Raw genomic sequence first — 19,860 nt, 5'->3', positions numbered from 1 at the left:
AATGCCCCATATTATTTTGTTCTGGCCAGGCATTAGCCCTTAGACAAAAAATACAAATGCAGCTGTTGTTTGTACAATGTACCTGACCAAGACGGGGTCCTTCACTCTATCCCATCAGGTAATGGGTTTGGATCATTCCTTGGGGTGATTCTTGGCTCTACACCTACACACACTCTAGGTAGACTTACGTTAGTACGCTAGATTACTGCCTTGTTTATATGCCTGCATATATAAACAAGCATTTACAATGCAACGGTTTGGAGGAGTTAGAGAAGTTTTGTTTGTCGACAGAAACACCGTTTTCCACAGCTATAACTGTTCTGGCGCACAGTTGCTTGTCTTTTTTATACCCCTGAGCGTGTCATCATCCAAACATGCTTTGTCTGCAGATGCCAACCTCTGTAATAATGGTACTGCCCCGAAATAGTACTTGTCGGTGATACAAGTGTCAATCCGCAGGGGCGGAGACATTGCATGTGTCATGCAAAGGAAGGGGCTGTTTGCCCCAAACGTGAATGTCGGAAAATATAACAGCACACACCGAATTAAGGAGTGTCAATCCTGACATTTACATGCATGTCAAAACTGACCTGTCTGAGAGACCCTTCAACCACGGGTGAGCCAGTAAGGACCCCCAGGCTAACAAGAGCTCACAGTGCACACAAACACTCCTACGACGTCTGCTTCTTGCAGTGTAACTTGCCTCACGCTGGGCGAGCACTTTAACCAGTGTATAAAGTTCATATAGCGAGCAGGACTGTTTGGGAGCGACTTTTGCACATTCTGCACATAGGGTTCATGCTGAGTCAGTGTCGGTGAGACAGCCCCACTGCCCTCTTCGCTGTTGCTGCACTGCGCAGGTTTCACTGGCTCTCACAGACTTTACAACATCCACTCCTAGTAGACTGTGCCTTACAGACAGTGTCACAGGAGTTCAGCGCTGCAAACGGGCTATCACCGACACCAGCGCTAGAAACATATATTTCCAATGATTGATTACAACTTACATTTGGGACAGCATAATTTAAAACTTCCTTTCAATGATGAAAAACTGCTCTTCCATTGAAGAGATATACCTAAATGAATAGCGTTAAATACGTTATATCCAAGTGCGCTCTGAATGAAGAGAACACATAATTTACCGTGTGTGCAGTGCCAACACCAGGAATGTATGCATTACATACAACCTTCACTCTGTGTACACTCCAAATATAGGCACTAGGTACTGGGAGATGCAGGAATGTACCACTCCCGGTATGTACAATTGAGATGTACTGAGTGCAATGTGAATTCCACGGGTGAGTGCACTGAAAAGTAGTGCAATGCACAACCCCTGCACTCCACGTCTAACTTCAGGGAGGAAGTGTAGTCCGAGTGATCGCACCAAATACACCTTTACGTCTATGTGCACTGCGAATGTACTTAGCCGAACTGAGCCAGGTGACAGAACCGAACACTCCGCACTCCAGGTGCGCTGCGAATGCAATGATAGGCTTTGATATGGCACTTAACTCACGTCGGACTTCCAATGTACAGCATGAATGCACTGATTACTCTGCACTGTGAAAGCCATGAATGTGTGTGCAATAAGTGACTGTATTAATGCCACATTCAATCCCTGCACAACGTAAGTCGTTGTAATATTCACCATCGCGCCACACACACTTTTCACCTCGTGTGGAATGGATCCGCACAGAATACACGAGTGAACACTGCGAATGCCACGAACAGTGAAAATAATTTATATTAATTTCACTCTGTGTAAACTGCAAATATACTGAGTGGGCGTGCGCTGGAAGACAGCATTGTACACACCTTTAACTCCATGTACATGGTGCACGTACAGGACAAGGGCACACTCCACTCACCAGCGATGGAAGCATACATACCCGGCAAAGGAATGCATGCACTACGGGAAACGAAGACAACAGCCAGGCACGACGGGACACAGAAAGCCTTAAAAACATTAGAAGCAGAGCCAACAAAATAAAAAACATTATAAGCGGAGTCAAAATAGCTTACCTCTAAAAGCGTAATGAAAGTGAACATCAGCATACATACCCGGCAAAGGAATGCATGCACTACGGGAAACGAAGACAACAGCCAGGCACGACGGGACACAGAAAGCCTTAAAAACATTAAAAGCAGAGCCAACATAGCTTAACTCTAAACAAAAAGTTACTCAAAATAAATAATAAACACGTCTTACCTCTAAGACTCGTAATGAACACCAAAACCAAATGCCGTGACGAAAAAAGGGGCGGGTGACGGAAAAAGGGGGCGGGACTTAAAAAAAGGCATGGGAGCGCCCCCGATTCGCGTCCTGACGGGGGGAAGAGTGACGGACAACAATGTCTTCCAATGGCTAGCCTCCATTTATGGAGCTAGCCAATGGTAGACTGAGGCGGGACATAGCCACATAGTGTAGATCAACAGATTTCGCCTGCGCGAACGCTGCTGCGCAGCGGACGCCAGGCGAAACCTAAAAATGTTGCACCATGGCAGGACTATATCTACTATTTACACTTTTGGTGCTTGTAATCACGTTTATCTGCTTCTATGCCCTAATCATTCCAGTACACATATTTTATGCAAGAATAACATTGGTTCAATAAATATTATTGAAAATGCCCCACTGTGTATTCTCTGTATATTTCTCTGAAACCATTAACTCCCTGATAGGTTAGGGGTCTTAAGGAAGCACTGTGAGCTAGCTGGTCTATAGGGGGGTCTTAAGGAAGCACTGTGAGCTAGCTGGTCTATAGGCCAACATATTCTGCGAGGGTGTCCGAAATCCATCTTGAAACAGAGCCCCTAGTTTATGTTGTCCAAACAAAGTACAGATCCTACAGATTAGTAGGAACTACACGACAAGAGATGGAGAGCTAAATTCACCCAGGACACTGAGAACCATTTCCTTTTTTGGGAACCCTGGATCCAAAACTAATTCATTGTAGATGATGCAAATGTCTGAACTTCAAAATAGCTGTTCTCTTCCCCATATACCCACGTTCGAAACCAGTATAGTTCACTAAAGGATAAAACAGTCTTACATCTGCAGACACAAAACCGCATTCTCTCATTAATTTATTTTTAGTGAAATACTCTCACTTGCATTCACACATTACATATTAGAAAATGACTGGGAGTTCCACAGTCTTCCTTCAGTGGTACCCCAGAATCAATGTAAATTCTGACATAAGGGACAATGACTGGTGAAGCTCTTTACGTCTGCATCCCTCCTTCAAAGTCTGACACTTTCCCCAATGAGGGTACTTTTCTTTTTTAGTGGGAATATTAAATATGAACCCTACAAAGTCCAAAACTTTCCTGACTGTAGCTAAGTATTGAGTTGAAATAGTAAATTTGACCATCCCCCAAAATTTAACACCTTCCCTAATGTTATGTTTGGAGTGAGGATAATGACTTTGAATTCACCAACATTTTCTCCAATATGGTAACGCTTGGATTGGAAATAGTTATTTTCAATGCCCAAAACATTCCCCAGTAAGGATAAATTTAGAGTGAGAACAGTAAATATGAACCTTCGAAATCTAACACTTTCCCAATTTTTTTTTTTGTGGGAAAACTAAATCTGACCCTCTCCTCACCAAATTCCAATCCCTAATGTGGTTAAGTTTCGAGTGCGAGTAGTAAATTAGAAGTTCCCCATTGTAGAACACTTTCTCCAATGTGCCTACATTTTTATTGGGAATAGTAAATGTAATATCCATAAACTGTTTCAATATATAAAATACACAAGAGCTCCCCATTATGCTAAGGTGAACCTTAGTTATAATCACTGAAAAAAGTCAATTAAACAAATAACTTACAAATCAATTACTGGGAGTAATCAAGGGAAATGAACTAGCGGTTGACTAGTCCACTCAATATATGGTTCATTATGGAAGTACGTTTATTCTTGATATCACATTAGAAAAAGTGCTAACTCGCCATTGTGGAAAGAACCTATTTTGCCTTAGAAGATCAATGTCATCACTGTACAGAAAAACTCATTGGCAGATTTACAAGCCCCTTGCGCCTCCAGTGCATCACTTTTCATGACTCACCAGCAGCACATTTTACTGCTCCATATTTACAAGGACAGATAAAGCCACTTTTCCCGACCTGTTACAAGGAATTGTAAACCTGGAAATGCCTCAGAATGCTTCCCCACCCTAGGGGTGACATAGCGAGGCGCAACGAGGAGAAATGTTTTCATTTCTCCTCGCTTTTTCCTCTTTCAATGCGTGTTGCATTCTACAGCACCCATTGAAAGAGGAAAATGCCTGTAGTGATTGTTTTTGTGCAGGAAGGTGCCCCTTCCTGCACAAAAGCAATCTTCACGTGACGCAGGCATCCTTGCCCCATGGTGCAAGGGTGCCTGCACTGGTGCATGGCAGCTGTTTGTGAACCAACGCAGAGGAGAACACAGGAATGCGACATATTATATGTCACATTCCTGTGCTTTGAAAGTGCCGTAGTGTGGCGCAGCCAAAGGGCTTGCGTTGCTGCGCTGCGGTACTTTCTTGTAAATCTGTCCCACAGTCATTTTGAAGAATAATGATACTGATTCCTTCAATCGCTGCCTAGCTAATTCTATCTTTGTGCAGTTTTTGTCAATGACGGGTAGACCTTGTTCAAGGTATCAAGGTCTAATCACGAATGTTCCTAGAATGTGGGCTATCTAGGTAGTAAAAGGGAGTAATAGTAAGGAACAAAATGGATGGGTCAAATCAAAAGTAAAAAAAAGTAGTAAAAATTAGTCCCTTCTGGAGAGATGAAAGTGGTCTACTCCAAATAAAGAGAGCCCAAAGAGAGAGGATGATGAGCCTGCTATGTTTATTAGGAAGAATCAGTTCCCTCTGTGTAGATTTAGCAAATACCTCACCACTTTGAGGTGGTGGGACCATGAAGAGTAAATACTCATGGTTATTTTCTGTAACGCTTTCAACTATTTAGCTTATTGTGATAGTTCTGTCTTAGCAGGTGTTTAAGTAACATTTTGTGCATTTAGTGTGTTTAGGAATTGGTGGTGCTCTTCTTGCTACAAATATATTCTTTATAATTTAATAACAGCTTCCCTTTTCGAGATATGATGCATTTTGCTATTTCTCATATTTTATCTGTTGGTTTTACTGTTTACATTTTGTTTTAATAATATATGTTATGTTATTTTAACATTTTTACATTGCAGCTGCACATTTTAATTCACATTTTGGATAGAGTCTTCACTTCATTATTTTTCTTTTAATTTTAGTTTGGTGCTTTATTTACAATATTACTTCTCGAGGTGGTCTTTTTTGTATTGTGAGTGATTTGGTGTCTGTGCTTTTATTTTATTTTCCTATTAGATTTCTTTACTTTTTGTAGAGGATGAAATGGTATTTTGGAGACATAAATATGTATCATAGCTTTAAATATTTGTTATCTTAACATGGTTTAATGTTCATTATTTTTGCTAACTTTCATTTATTGTCAAACATTTGTTCTTCAGGAAACATTTTGTTCTGCATTTGTGTGGCCTTTTATACAGTTTTTTTGAATGGAAAAGCATTTCTATTTGTTAACATTTATAATTTCACTTTGATAGGTTGTTGGAGACTAATGATTCATTTTTTGCACATAATGGTAAAGGCTAATTAACATTTTCATAATATATTTAATGCATATTCATCTTATTACTTATTTGTATATGTGCATTTATAGATTTAATGTAGCATTATTTGTTTTATTTAGTATTATATTGATTGCCCAGCATTTGATTTAATGGTTTTCATGATTGTTGTTATGTTACCTTAGCTTTAATATATGGGTGATATTTGTTGTTTCTCGATTTGTTTTTGATGACATTGTTAAATTTCATATGTTTTCCCACAGTATTTTGTTTATTGATTTTTATGTCTTCACTTTTCAAGTATCGGGTTGCAATATTTATGTTTTCAATAGGTTTCATCTATTTTCTCATCTTGGTGTGAAACAAACCTCATTCACAGGATCAGGATTTGAACATGTATGCACTTATTTATTAAATTGCACAGGGTCTTTTCTGAGATGTTGCACATGATAGCTATATTGGTGCACAGATTTGTAGAGAACCTGTGCAGATATTTTTGTGCAAGTTCTAAGCAAAATAATACCTCATTTTCCTTTTGTGCTGGTTGTAATCGCCAGCTAATTTTAATCTCTTTCAGCACTTAGATCTAACTATCAGCAGCTCTTAAAGCCAACACAGAAACATATGTGCCTCTTTTTAACCTGGCACATGGCTCTAAATTAGCCCTCTACTAATAAAAAAGGAGAACAAAGGGTACAAATTGGGGAGCCTATTTACAAGCCCCTTGCACCGCTGGTGCATCTCTTTAAATATGGGAAAAGTAACATACCAGCAGAGCAAGGGGCTTGTAAATAAGCCCCTGGATGTGGAAACACTCTAATATTTCATGGAGCTTGAGTAATGAGAATTTTACATTAGAAAAACATTTACATGGCTAATGGAAAAAGGAACATTGATGCACAATTCTGCTGCACTCATTACAGAAGTGATACATACACCACAAATGTGGTTATAATCGTATGTAGAGAAATGCCTTAACTCCACCTAGATATCATGAGCCTAGTGACAGCAGAAGGTTTTGCCAGAGTGAATCAAGCAAGGCCATCTTTCGTGGCGCTGACTATCTTGATAAATCCAGAGTAATGAAACGCAGCACAAATCGATGTGTTGTGCTGCTCTGCCCCCAGGGAGGCACTCCATGGGTAATACAGGGGTATTCCCATGCAAAACCCCTGGATATTGATGCATTCCCAGATTTACAATAAGTGGCAGATCTAGGAACTGCTATTCTTCCCCAACTGAGGAAATATGTTTATTTCGCCCTGTTTTTTCCTCTTTCTATGTGTACAGCATTCTGCAGCACACATAGAAAGATCAAAATGCCTAAGGGGATTGTTTTTGTGCAGGAATGTGTCCCTGCCTCCACAAAAACAATCCTGCATAAAACGCAGGCACCCTTGCAGCATGGTGCAAGAGTGCCTGCTTTGGCATTAAGCAGCACAATGTGCTCCAATGTTTGGAAAAGGCAGGAATGTGCAGTGTTTTTTTTTTTTTTTTTAAAGTAATTTTTATTGTAAACACACTTTACACAGGCCAATAGTTACGCACATTCAGTATCAATCACAGTGCCACAGTCTGGTATGTCAACATCACGTGTACACAGCCTGCAGGCCCACATCCCGGGAGCCGGGCGGCAGCAATGGTTCCGCGCCCACATGCCTGGTGTTTCTTCTGCAGGAGTATTGTCTCGGATTTGTGTGTGTGCCTACTTTTCCATCCTCAACTAAGGAAACCCTGAACTCCCCCCCCAACTCCCCTCCAGTGCAAAGATTCTAACCCCCCCCCTGTCCCCCCCCCCCAACCCACCATCCGCACAGGAGCCTCTTGAGGTGTACCTCTAACCTTGGACTTCAGGCTTTCCCTTCTACCGGTCCTCTTAACTCCAGTTTATTGTAATGTGCTGTTCCCGGCCACGTCTAGGTCCTCCCCATCATCCACCATTCCACTATCCCTGAGGCCTTGAACCATTACCTCCCAGGCCGTTGCTTGTTCTAGCGCCCTTTCATTAGCAGTTCTGCGCGCCATCTGATATCTATGTGTGCTGTCGTAGGCCGCCCACTTCAGAAATTCGTTGTACCACCTCTTATGCGTCGGGCCCGTCCTTGCCTTCCAGTTTCTAGTTATCTCACGCTTGGCTACCATCAATCCCATATCTATGAATTTGCTTGAAAGCTTGTTTTTGGGGGTATGTGGGAACCAATGCAGGAGGCACGCCGCTGCATCATAGTCAACAGTCCGGCTCGTCACCTCGTTCATGGACCCACCCACGGACCGCCAATAGTCCGATAGGGCCGGGCACGACCAGAGCATATGCACCAGCTCTGCTCCTCCTGCCGCGCAGCGGGGGCATTTCGCATCAGTCGCGCCAAAGTATCTCAGGATTCTCCCAGGGGTCATGTATGCCCTGTGCAGTATATAATAATGAATAATTTGAAACCGAGCGTTCCTTGTGCTATTACGCGCCCTTCGCACCAGTTGTGCCCACGTCGTGTCCGGGATGGGCTTGCCCAGGTCAGTCTCCCACTTGAGTTTCAGCGCATCGAGGGGCGGCAAGTGCTCGTGGAGCATTCTGTTATATAAACAAGACACCGCTTTCACCGTTCCCGCCGCCATCATGGTGTATTGGCACGCCATGGCCGTCTCCGGCTCCGCCAATCCCAGTCCCCAGTGTTTCTGCATAGCTCTTATCACAGCTGCGTGAAGGAGATAACCCCCGCGTGGGAGATCAAATCGTTCCTGGAGGGCCAGGTACGGGAGGAGCTCCCCGTTGTCGAAAAGATCCCCTATCACCTGTATTCCCGCCTCCTCCCACTGCTGCAGGTGGGACCAATCGCCTCCATGGGGCAGGGCAGTCAACATGCCCAGTGGCATCTCCGGGGCGTAGGGGTGCGTAATCCCTGCCCGCTTCTGTGCGCGGTTCCAGCAGCGCCGAAATGTATCCTGTTCAAGGGATAAATCCCGGGCGGCGAGTTTCTGTCCTAGAGCGATGTAGGCTAGTATGTGCCGTGCCGTGCCCCGCAGTCGCCCATCTTCTGGGCCCCGGTAAACACGAGCTACCTCTTGCGTAAAGATCTGCAACTGGGCAGCGAGGTAATAGAGCTCATAATCAGGGAACGCCAAGCCTCCCTCATCTTTCGGGCGGGTGAGTGTCGCCAGCGCCACTCTACATCTGCCCGTCCCCCACAGGAAGGTAGTCAGCTGGGATCTAAGTCGACGGAAGAAGGAGCTGGGGATCCAGATCGGGAGCGTTCGAAAGTAATACAGCAGCCGCGGGAGGGCCACCATTTTTAACAGAGCTATCCTACCAGCTATGGACAGGGGAAGCGTGGCCCAGAATGCCATGCTGCCCTTCAGGCCTCTGACGCATCTCTCCACATTACCCTCGAACAAGGCCGTCGCTGTGTGATAAACGTAAACTCCAAGGTAATGGAGACAAGTCGGCTCCCAATGGAGTAGCGGTCTGTGTTCTGGGCGGGCCGCGTCCTCCTTCAATGGAAAGAGGCACGTTTTCTTCCAATTAACCCTCAGCCCCGACAGGTCGCCAAAACGTCCCAGCAATTCCTCCGCACCATCGAGCTCTGTTGCGTCATTAGCAAGGAACAACAGGAGATCATCGGCGTACAGCGATATAAACTGTCGCCCGTCGCTAGCGAGCACGCCTGCGAAGTATCGCCCCCTGCGGGCTTCCTCCGCCAGCGGTTCGATCGCTAATGCGAACAGTAATGGGGATAGGGAGCACCCCTGCCGGGTGCCCCTCTCTACTGGGTACTGTCGGGACACCAGGGACCCAACTCGCACTCTCGCCACTGCCGCTGTATAGAGCACTTTCGTCCAACGGATATAGCCTACGCCCAGCCCGAAGCGCTCCATGACTGCATATAAATAATCCCACTCTAGACTATCGAACGCTTTTTCTATATCGACCGAAAGGGCAAGCGGGGTTCCACTCCTCTCTCGCAGATCTTCCATAAGTCGGATAAGCCTTCTAATGTTTAACGTCGTGTTCCGGGTAGGGATAAAGCCGTTCTGGTCCACGTGGATCAGAGTGGTCATGTGCGGCAGGAGTCTCGATGCTAGAATAGAGCTTAAGATTTTATAGTCAGCTGTGAGCATCGAGAGCGGCCTATAGGAGGCCGGACTGCTGCCTTCTCTGCCAGGTTTCAGCAGCGGGATGACTATCGCTTCCCGCATCGATTGGGGGAGGCGACCCGTGGTTCCCGCTTCCTTGTACACAGCTAACAGCCGCGGCGCTAAGGCGTCCACAAATTTGCCGTAAAATTCAACGGGTAAACCATCTATACCTGGCGTCTTATTGCGGGCCATGGACTTAATAGCTCTTCTAATCTCCCCTAAGTCGATGTCTCTCCCCAAACCCTCCGCCTGCTCGTCCTCTAAGCCCGGCAGGGTGAGGTCGTCCAGGAAAGCCTCTGCCTCCTTCCCTCGGTCGCCCGGGGTGCTACTATAAAGTTTCTCGTAGTATCTCTGAAAGCCGTCCACTATGGCCGACTGGGTGTAGGACAGACTTCCCTCCTCCTCGGCAATTTGCAAGATAGGGGAGCAGCGTTTCGCGGGGTTAGCAAGCCACGCCAACAAAGTGCCCGATCGGTCGCCTTCTACATGAGATCGCAGCGTGTATGCCCGATGATCATAAGCCCGTAGCCTCTCTACTTCAACCGCCACCGCTTCCCGGGCCGAGCAAACCGTTCCCTGCAGCTCCGGCCGGCCCGGTCGGTCTCTCTCCACTGCCCTCAGTTTGGCGTCTGCCCTCTCTAGGTCGGTCAACAGTACCCGTCTCGTGCCCACGACCTGCGCAATGCACTGTCCCCTCACTACCACTTTGAAGGCGTCCCATTCCACTGCCCTAGAGGTCGCTGAACCCTCGTTATTGGCAAAGTATTGTGCCAACCCCTCCTCCAGTGCCGCCCCGAGTATCGGGTCTTCTAAAGTCTCCGGCCGGAGCCTCCAGGTTGGCACCCTAGGCTTTTCCGTCATCCAGTCTAAGTGAATTAAAAGCGGATTGTGGTCTGAGATCGTTCTCGTCAGATATTCCGACCAGGCAACCTGCGACAGCACTTCTCGTGTGCACAATATCGCGTCCAGTCTAACGTGGAGTTCATGCATCCCGGAGTAGAACGAGTAATCCCGGTCTGTTGAGTGCCGCGCCCTCCATGCATCAGTTAACCCCCAGCTCTCTTGCCAGTCCCGTCTACCCTTGGCTACACGGTGTACCGGGGAGTCTCTCAGGGGTGGGTGGGACCTATCTAATTGCACGTCCGCCACGGAGTTAAAGTCCCCTTCCATGAGTATCGGACCCACCAGGAAGTGCGCCAGCGTCCCCGATAGGTTTGCATAGAAGGTCAATTGGTCTATATTCGGGGCATATACACTGCATAGAACGATAGCTTTACCCCGCAATCTGCCCTCCACTACTACAAATCTCCCCTCTGGATCTATCAGCTGTCTAGTCATTTGAAAAGGCGTCCCCGCCCTCACCCAGATCAGAGCGCCCCTTGCGTAGGCCGAGTAAGAGGTGTGAAAAACCTGCCCCCGCCATCTCCTCTGTAACGCCACCCCTTCCTGCTTCGTAATGTGTGTCTCCTGTAAGAGCGCTATGTGGATCCCTCTCCGCTGTAGGTAGGCGTGCACTTTATGCCTGCGTTGCATCGTGTGTAGGCCCCTCACGTTCCAGGTCATGCATTTCAAAACATTCGAGTTAGCCATTGTCCCATAAGTCATGGTTCTCCTCCCCCTCCCTATATCCATTCCTGCGGAAGATGGTCCCTCCCCGTCCCCAAGCAGAACCCCCCAATTGCTCAGCCCCTAAGGAATTCAAGGTCTGTGTCTGCAAATCCCCCCCATCACCAAACCCCAACTGTGGTGTTCCCCCTCCCCCCAGAACAGGCCCCAATACCGAGATATCAGACCCCATCCAAACTCCCTTAACTCAGAACTCCCAAGTGTTTAGTTCACGGCCGTAGCCGCAATTGCCTTAAGGGCGTGCGGAGCGAGGCCTCGCCCAAAAGGGGGCTACATGACCCAGGTCCGCTGCCATCCCCCCACTACTGAGAACAGCGCATAGCCAGTCACCCAGCGCTCATGCCTGGAATTAATTCCCCCGTTAACCGGGTGAACCCCCTCAAGGCCCTCTCCCCCTACCCATCAGTCGCAAGTCAGATGTTCAGGATTTCTTCCGCTGTTTGCGGTGTCACCACCGGGTCCTTGGCACCGTGGACCCCCGACAGGTCCGACTCCGAGCCCGAGGCAAATACATGCGTCTCTGTGTCCGTGCCTCGTTTGGATTGAGAGCCCCCTTCTGTTCCAATTTCGATCACTGCTTGCAGCGCAGCCTTGCGCTCAGCCTCCGTTTGCGAAGCGGTTGATCTCCCGGCTCCGCGACGACGCCTGCGCAGTCTTTGCGATTTGCGCGGACCCTCCGGCGCTCTTTCCCGCTCCTTTTCTCGCTCCTCTCGAACCTTGGCGCCATCCGTGCCCGCTTTGTAGGTTTCCCACCAGTCCCAAGCGTCTGCAGCCAGGTTGAAAAACAACGTTTTGTCGTCCACCACAATTCGAAGTCTGGCAGGGAATAGCAAGGAGTATTGGATGCCCTCTGTGCGTAGCTCCTTCTTGATCGTCAGAAAGGAAGCCCGCTGCTTCTGGGTCTCGAACGTGAAGTCCGGGAACAGCGTGACTTTACTGTTCGCGATTTGGAACGGGCCATCGTCCCGGGCTCTTTGCAGGAGCAGGTCCCTGTCCCTGTAGTGCAGCAGTTTAGCCACGATGGGTCTCGGTGGTAGGCCAAGTTTGGGTGGGCCGGATGGGACCCGATGCGCTCTCTCCAGGGCAAAGAAGGGCGACAGGCCCTCAGGTGCCACTACAGTTCTTAGCCAATTGTCACAGTAGGCCACCAAGTCCGTCCCCCCTTCGCTCTCCGGCAGGCCTACGATTCGCACGTTGCTGCGGCGGCTTCTATTTTCCGCGTCCTCTGCCCGTCGCTCCAATACCTGAATCCGGTCTAGAGCCTCCGTGAGTTTGCCCTCAAGAGTTTTGTGGGCAGGAGCCAGGACTTTCAGGGCCCCCTCAGTCTCTTTTACCCTGTCTTTCAATTTGTCGTGGTCGGCACGGAGCAGGCCGAGCCCTGACGCCACCTGCGCAATATCATTATGCAGCGCTTCCCTCGTTGCTGTGATGGCCTCCAGGATACGATCTTGTAGCCTCTTCAGGTCTGAGGGCTCCCCCATGTCCCCTTCCGCCGTCCCCGAGGCCGCCGCTTCCTCCTGCTTGCCTCTCGGCTTCCCCATCGTGGCCTGCGGGAGTTCTCGGGGCTCAGTCCAGCGCTCGCCCTTCACACTGCCTCTTCAGCGTCGTGCTAGCTCTCTCAAAGCAAGGTCAATCTCCCCTGTCCGGGCATCCAGCGTTTGCAGTTAGCGTCGCTGGGTAGGGGTCAGACACGGGGGATACGGGTGTGTTGCCCCGGGCCGTGGGTGGTAGGGCACCGATGTCCTAATGTCGCCGAGATCAGGTTCACTCCCAGCGGCCGCCCGCCGCTATCCGGGGGCGAGGCTCACTAGCCCTCGTGGCGGGAGTCAGCCAGGGCCCCCCAGCTGGCAAGTACAGTCACTCCCTGGCGTGCTTGCCTCCGCCGTTAACAATCCAAGTAGTCCCCAAATGTTCGCCGCTCTCCCCCCGCCTCACTTCACCCCCCCTGTGGGCTGCTCGGTGTTACGGCTTACCGCGTAGCTCAGGGGGGGGAGCGTTCAGGATCCCTCCGGCTCGTCGGGTCTCAGCCGCGCCAGTCTGGGCACAGGGTGTCCGCAGCGCACAGCGCTCTCCACGCAGCCTCCCCGGGGCTTTCACCAGCAGCCGCTTCGCTGCTCCGCGGAGCTTCTAGGAGAGGCCTCTACAGGGCCTCCGGGGGGGAGGGGGCACTTCTCCACCGGTTCCGACCCTCGGCGGGTCTCAGCTTCACCCCCAGGCGTCAGCCCTCGGTTCAAGCAGCCGGACGTTACAAGTCCGTCACTGCGGCCGCCATTTTGGGTGTTCTCCCGGCCCGGCTCTGGCTTCTCCGTGGTCCGGCGGAGGCCGGTCCTCCCAACGGCCCCCTGTCCGCTCCGCTCTCGCCCCACCAATGCCGGTGCCCGGGTCGATGCTTTCCAGGCGCAGCGCTGGGCTCCCTGCAGCAGAAGACAGGATAATTGCGGGGAATAGGCGCGGAGCTCCGGGCTCACGCCGCCATCACCCTCGGCGTGCAAGCCACGCCCCCCAGGAATGTGCAGTGTTATGTTAAATACAGTTCCTTCCTGCCCTTTCACCATCACGCAGTGCAATTTCTACATCAATACAGGAGAAGTGCGCTGTATGTACAATATGGCCCCAGAGGTATTATACATGTGGCACACTTTCCCTGTTTGAGCCATGGTGCACCTTCAAAATGATAAGCCGGGTTCAAACAGAGACAGTGCGCCATATTAGAAAGAATGTGCTTCCCCATAGGCAGCTGCAAAAATGCACATGTAAACTCTACTTAGAAATCCTGTGAATTAGTTAATGAGCTCCAGAGAGCAATGTGGAGCAGTAGTTGTCTCTCCCTGTTTCTGAGCTGCGGTGTCTGCATTTCATTCACTAACTCAATGGATTTCCGATTGAAGAAAATGTGTTTTCGGCAGCACAACTTCTAAAAAACACACATCTCTACATCATTGGACTTCATATTGATACAGTCTTCCTGCCGGTCTGCATAGATCCCCACGGTTGGGCTGGTATATAGGGCAGTCAGCCAAGGCCAGAGGGCTCACCTGACAGGTCAGTGTGTGGGTTGTTCTTTATGTCCATGTGTGGGCCTGTTTTATGGTGTGGTGTGCTTCTTTTACTGTATATGTTTCCCTGATATTCCAATAGTGCCCCTAATATCTGCTTACTACCTCTCTCACATGCATTTCATTTGTTTTATAGCGCTACTATTATCAGTGTAGGGTATCTTTGTGCTTCACATCACACACACACATTATACAGAGACAATGAATCATGAACGTCTAAACTATCTGTATAGGAAATGTTACATAAGACAGGTATCATCACAAGGTGTAGAAATTACATGCCATCCTGACTAGTAGGCAGTAAAAGCGCTTGGTCTGCAGTAACACAAGCTCTGGATTTAACATGTACTGCAGTGTATAGGATGGGCTTTACTAATAAGAATGTATTTCTGTCCAAACAACCCCTTTTCAGTGACATTAGGATAATTAAAGACGGGGGAAAAACATAAAATTATAACCTATGCCATGCAGTTTGCATACAGCCCTTAGATGAAATGTCATAGGCCACTGTGCTATATTAGGACTGTAACTTATGAACTGCAAGTAGTAAAATAATCTCTGGGACAAAAGTAATAACCCACTGAGCTATCCACATAAAATACAGTTCTGGGATCTGCATGTTACATGTTCTTTGCCAAAGGCATATAAACCCTCTGCACTAATTTACGAGTCAAAAACTGCCAGTAGACAATCCTCTGATCTCTCTCCACAGTATGGCGGCTTACGACCGCGCTACCCATCCTGTCCTCTTTTCCTCTCTCTCTTTTCCCGCTTCCGTTTCCTACCTTTGAGGGTAATACATAGGACCACCAATGCAGCATACGCCAAGGTCGTGATTGCCTATCTAATGTACACGTGACCAATCATGTCAACGATATGCCTACTGTAACCCCAACGGCGTATAACGACACCAGTATTGCCTTCACTATATTTGTACTGTACATAAAAAAAATTCTAATAAAATCTTTTGAAATCAGAAAAAAAAAAAAACAATTGCACAAGTGGTGAGGAAAGTAGAGCAGTAGTCAAAAGGGTGGACCACAAAACATTTTTAACTGATAATAACTCATACCTTTGGTGGTAAAATAAGGCAGTGCTGGTGCAAACACTTTTTACCACCGTATTTTCAAAAGAGGTTTCTTGAAGTGGTAATATATGACAAGAATGTGTGTCCTAATGTTTCATATGCATTTTGTTTTGGTTATGCTCTGTTGTTTTTTATTGTGCTCTGTTTTTGCGCTGCGTTTTTGTAATATTATGCAGTTGAGTTGATATGTGTTGCTGTGTTCTCTTCTGACTGTTTTGTTGTTTTGTGTCAGTTATGTTTAAATTGAGTGTTAGGTTGCTTTGTATTGTTTTGGGTATGTTTTGATTATGCTATGTTGTTCACATTAGAGAGGCCAACAAATCACCCTGCTGGGAGACGGACGCTGGGTGCAGTAATAATGCTTTGCCAGATAAACGGAAGAAGAAGGAGGCAGAACTCTTATGACTTTATTTGCCTCTTTTTATGAAAATGTACCAAGGCCTTTTCTCCGTCTCGTTCCAGATTGCTGTACCACTGTTCTTTTTATAGGTGCTTTTGGTTTAAGTGGGATTGAGAGGAAAGTGCATTCCTGCATCATTGAAGACCTGTGTGAAAGATTTACTATAGTTTCTGGTAAATGCTGACCTAATTTCAGCATTTTCACATTTTGAACCAGGAACCTCCATTTTAATCTCGGAGCAGACTTGATATTTAAGTTATCAATCCTATTTTAGGAGCTGACCTACTGGTAGAGTTTGGAAATCTTTCAAAAATCTCAGCAGGACATGTCGTGCTCCTGGGCCACCTTGATGGGTGCCATCTTCCAGCTCCAACTGTTCAAAGTATTCCAGCAACAAAAACTCTTCTAATTTTCAATATGAACAATGTAACTAGGACAAAACTACTTTTTGAAACCATTCAAACAGGCACAGTTACTGACAGCCATGCTTCTTGTAAGCAACAACTATAAGTACAAAGTGCGTGTTTATGCACCACTTGCAGGTTTTCAAAACACATAAAAAAGGCATTCTCTTTTACAATGTCAATAGCTCAAAATTTTGCAAATGCAAGACCTATTGCATTGCAAATGCTTGTTCTGTCTTCCGCACTCACAGACTCTGTCCCTCTTTACCCTGTGTCATCTAAAGACGTTTTGTGGTCCTGTGCAAGAAATATTGTGACAGTTTTTGTGTGTTACTGTATGTGAACACTTACCGTAGTTTGGCATCATGCGGGACTGAATTAGTAGGAAATATGTAATAAAATGTGAATTTGTTTCGAACAGAGGCTGACAACATATCACTTGCCCGGGGCCCCCGAAATCCTTAAGACAACGTGGCCTGCAGCGATCGGAAAGGCATGCAGTCTCCTTTGCTTTGTAATACACATATTCAGACTTTCTTTAGAAGTTCAGAACTTCCCCTAGTTGCAAATGTGGGCCACCTTTTCATCTATCTTATTCTCTAAGGTGGGAGGCCTATTTACTGTTTCAGTCCAACTGTGCAAATGCGTCGATTGAGGAAAGCTCACTCAAGGTACTCTAAGCCCCTCCGAGTCAGGACCAGTAGGTTCATGGAGGATCGACTGATGTGCTACACACAGACATATTGCACAATTGATCAAAGGAAACTTTGCAGGAAACAGTTTGCATTTCCGAAACTATTTCGTAAATGCCCAATTCTGAATCATCTGCAAGCGACTTACCTTGCAAAGAATTTGCCGAAAAGCTGAACGTGTTTTCTCTGTTATCTAAAAAAACAGATAATTTTTGCACAGGCATGGTCGCAGTTTTGTAGTTTTAATTAGAGGTCTTTGTGTGGCATAAACCGGTCTTTCAAGCACTACACAGAGGAGCTTGGTGTTATATTACGTCATATAATGTTGGCTACAGCATAGAACAACACTTGCAAAACCACAGGTCACCAGAGAGTTATGTTAGAGAGTGCAACATTTACTCGGCAAAAGGGTACTCTATCAAAGCAATGGGCAAAGCAAACAAGGGCAGATTTACAAGAAAGCGACGCATCTGTAAAGATGCGTCATTTTTCCTGCGCCACTTTGAGAAACCCTTTCCCCACTATGGATGCGCTGCATTTACAATACGGCGCACCAGGGCGCAAGGATTGACAGATGCGTCAGAAACTCTGATGCATCTGTTGACGCAAAAGTCACGCATTGCTGGAGCAAGACGCAACTCCAGCAATGCAGGCGGAGGCCTATCCTCATTGTGCTGCATTACTCCTGCTTCAAGCATGCGTAAGAATTTGACGCAGTGGCATTCTAGAAGTGGCCCAGTGAAGTAGATTTCACTGTGTAACTTCTACGAGGCTTTTTTGCGTTGGGACGCGCACCCTGCATACATTATACCTGAGGCAGGTATAAGGTGACGCAGGGCTTTACAACATGATGCATCTCCCTAGATGCGTCAGGTTGTAAATTGGCCGTATTTTTGCGCTACTGCTGCGTCGCAAAATGAGATGCAACTGCGGCGCAAAAACGACACAAGGGACTTTTAAATCTCCCCTACAAAATTCAATCGCTGGCTAATGGTCATAAAAGGAAGGAAAAATCTGCAGTGCCCAGTTGACAAGGTCATGTAGAAAGGGCAGGGGGTCGGCAGTTAAACTGTTGATAACTTCAAACATTCAAGAGTCTTAAGCATCAGAAGGATAAATAAAATGAACATTCTAAATTCGTGGCAATGCTTTAGAGCTCAACATTGATTCCTTCTCACTAAAACCTGACTGACTGATTAACATACACCCACTCTATGTGATCTAATTCTGGAATACTTCAAAAGTGTGTTAAAAATGTAATGATGGTTGAGGAGGAGGGGGGTCTGTCCTTCATTAAAAAAAAGATCTTAATAAATGACAGGACTGCTTTGTAGAGCACTAACTCAAAGTTGTACTGATGTTAACTTAAAATGTAAAACTTTATTTCAGCAATCTATTTCAATTGAGTCCATGTTTACTAATACTTGGTGCAACACAATGCAACACTGCCCTACATCAAAGGGGCAGGGTAAAATTGTGTCATATTTGCTAAGATGTATCTCATTTTGATGCTTTCCCCCAGAGTTGATGCTCTTTTTGTTGCTATACTAGCGCTACAGAGCAAGTGTGCATGTTCTCTAAAGCATAGGTTTTGTACGGGGAGGCGACACCTCTAGTACAAAAGCCATAATTTAAGATTGCTCCCATTATGCATGTGTGCTGTACAATGTAGAACACGTGCAAAGTTGAGAAAAATAAGGAGAAATGTATATATTTCTCCTGGATCACTGAAAGAATATCGACTACCACAATATCGAGTACCCAAAATATCGAGGTGAAAATATCTACTACAAAAATATCGAGTTTGTATGTACAAACAGGTAAGTACAAAAATATCGACTACAAAATATCGTTTACAAAAATATCGTTGTAAAAAATATCGACTTTACTAAAAACAATGTTTAATTACATTAATATAAAAAATTAATTACTAAAATATAATTAACAATACTTAAAATAACTTTTAATAATTAAATATTTAATGAAAGTAAAAAAAATATATATTTTTAATCATATTTCTTAAAACATATATATATAGTAACAACATTTAATTAAATAATAGGCAATATTGTATATGTACCCCAAAAACCCAAAACTGACCCTGAACCCTAAAAATACCCCTTTACCCAAAAACTAAAAACTGACCCTGAACCCTAAAAATAACCCTTTACCCAAAAACTGAAAACTGACCCTGAACCCTAAAAATACCCCTTTACCCAAAAACTGAAAACTGACCCTGAACCCTAAAAATACCCCTTTACCCAAAAACTGAAAACTGACCCTGAACCCTAAAAATACCCCTTTACCCAAAAACTAAAAACTGACCCTGAACCCTAAAAATACCCCTTTACCCAAAAACTAAAAACTGACCCTGAACCCTAAAAATACCCCTTTACCCAAAAACTGAAAACTGACCCTGAACCCTAAAAATACCCCTTTACCCAAAAACTGAAAACTGACCCTGAACCCTAAAAATACCCCTTTACCCAAAAACTAAAAACTGACCCTGAACCCTAAAAATACCCCTTTCATTTAACATAATTAGCAATTAATCAATTAAATAAAATTAATTACCAATTACATTTTAATTAATTAACAAACATTTTTTAATTAACAATTAATTAAATATTACTACCAATTATTAAATTAACATATTTAATTAATTATAATTAAATTACTTCCCACCCTATTCCCCTATAAACCCACAACCCGCTAGAGAAAATACATTATTTTAATTGACATAATTAGCAATTAATCAATTAAATAAAATTAATTACCAATTAAATTTTAAATAATTAACATATATTATTTAATTACCAATTAATTAATTATTACTACCAATTAATA

This window comes from Lissotriton helveticus, chromosome 9 (genome assembly GCF_964261635.1).
Source record: "Lissotriton helveticus chromosome 9, aLisHel1.1, whole genome shotgun sequence".
NCBI lineage: Eukaryota > Metazoa > Chordata > Amphibia > Caudata > Salamandridae > Lissotriton > Lissotriton helveticus.
Note: the sequence above shows the minus strand (reverse complement) of the source record.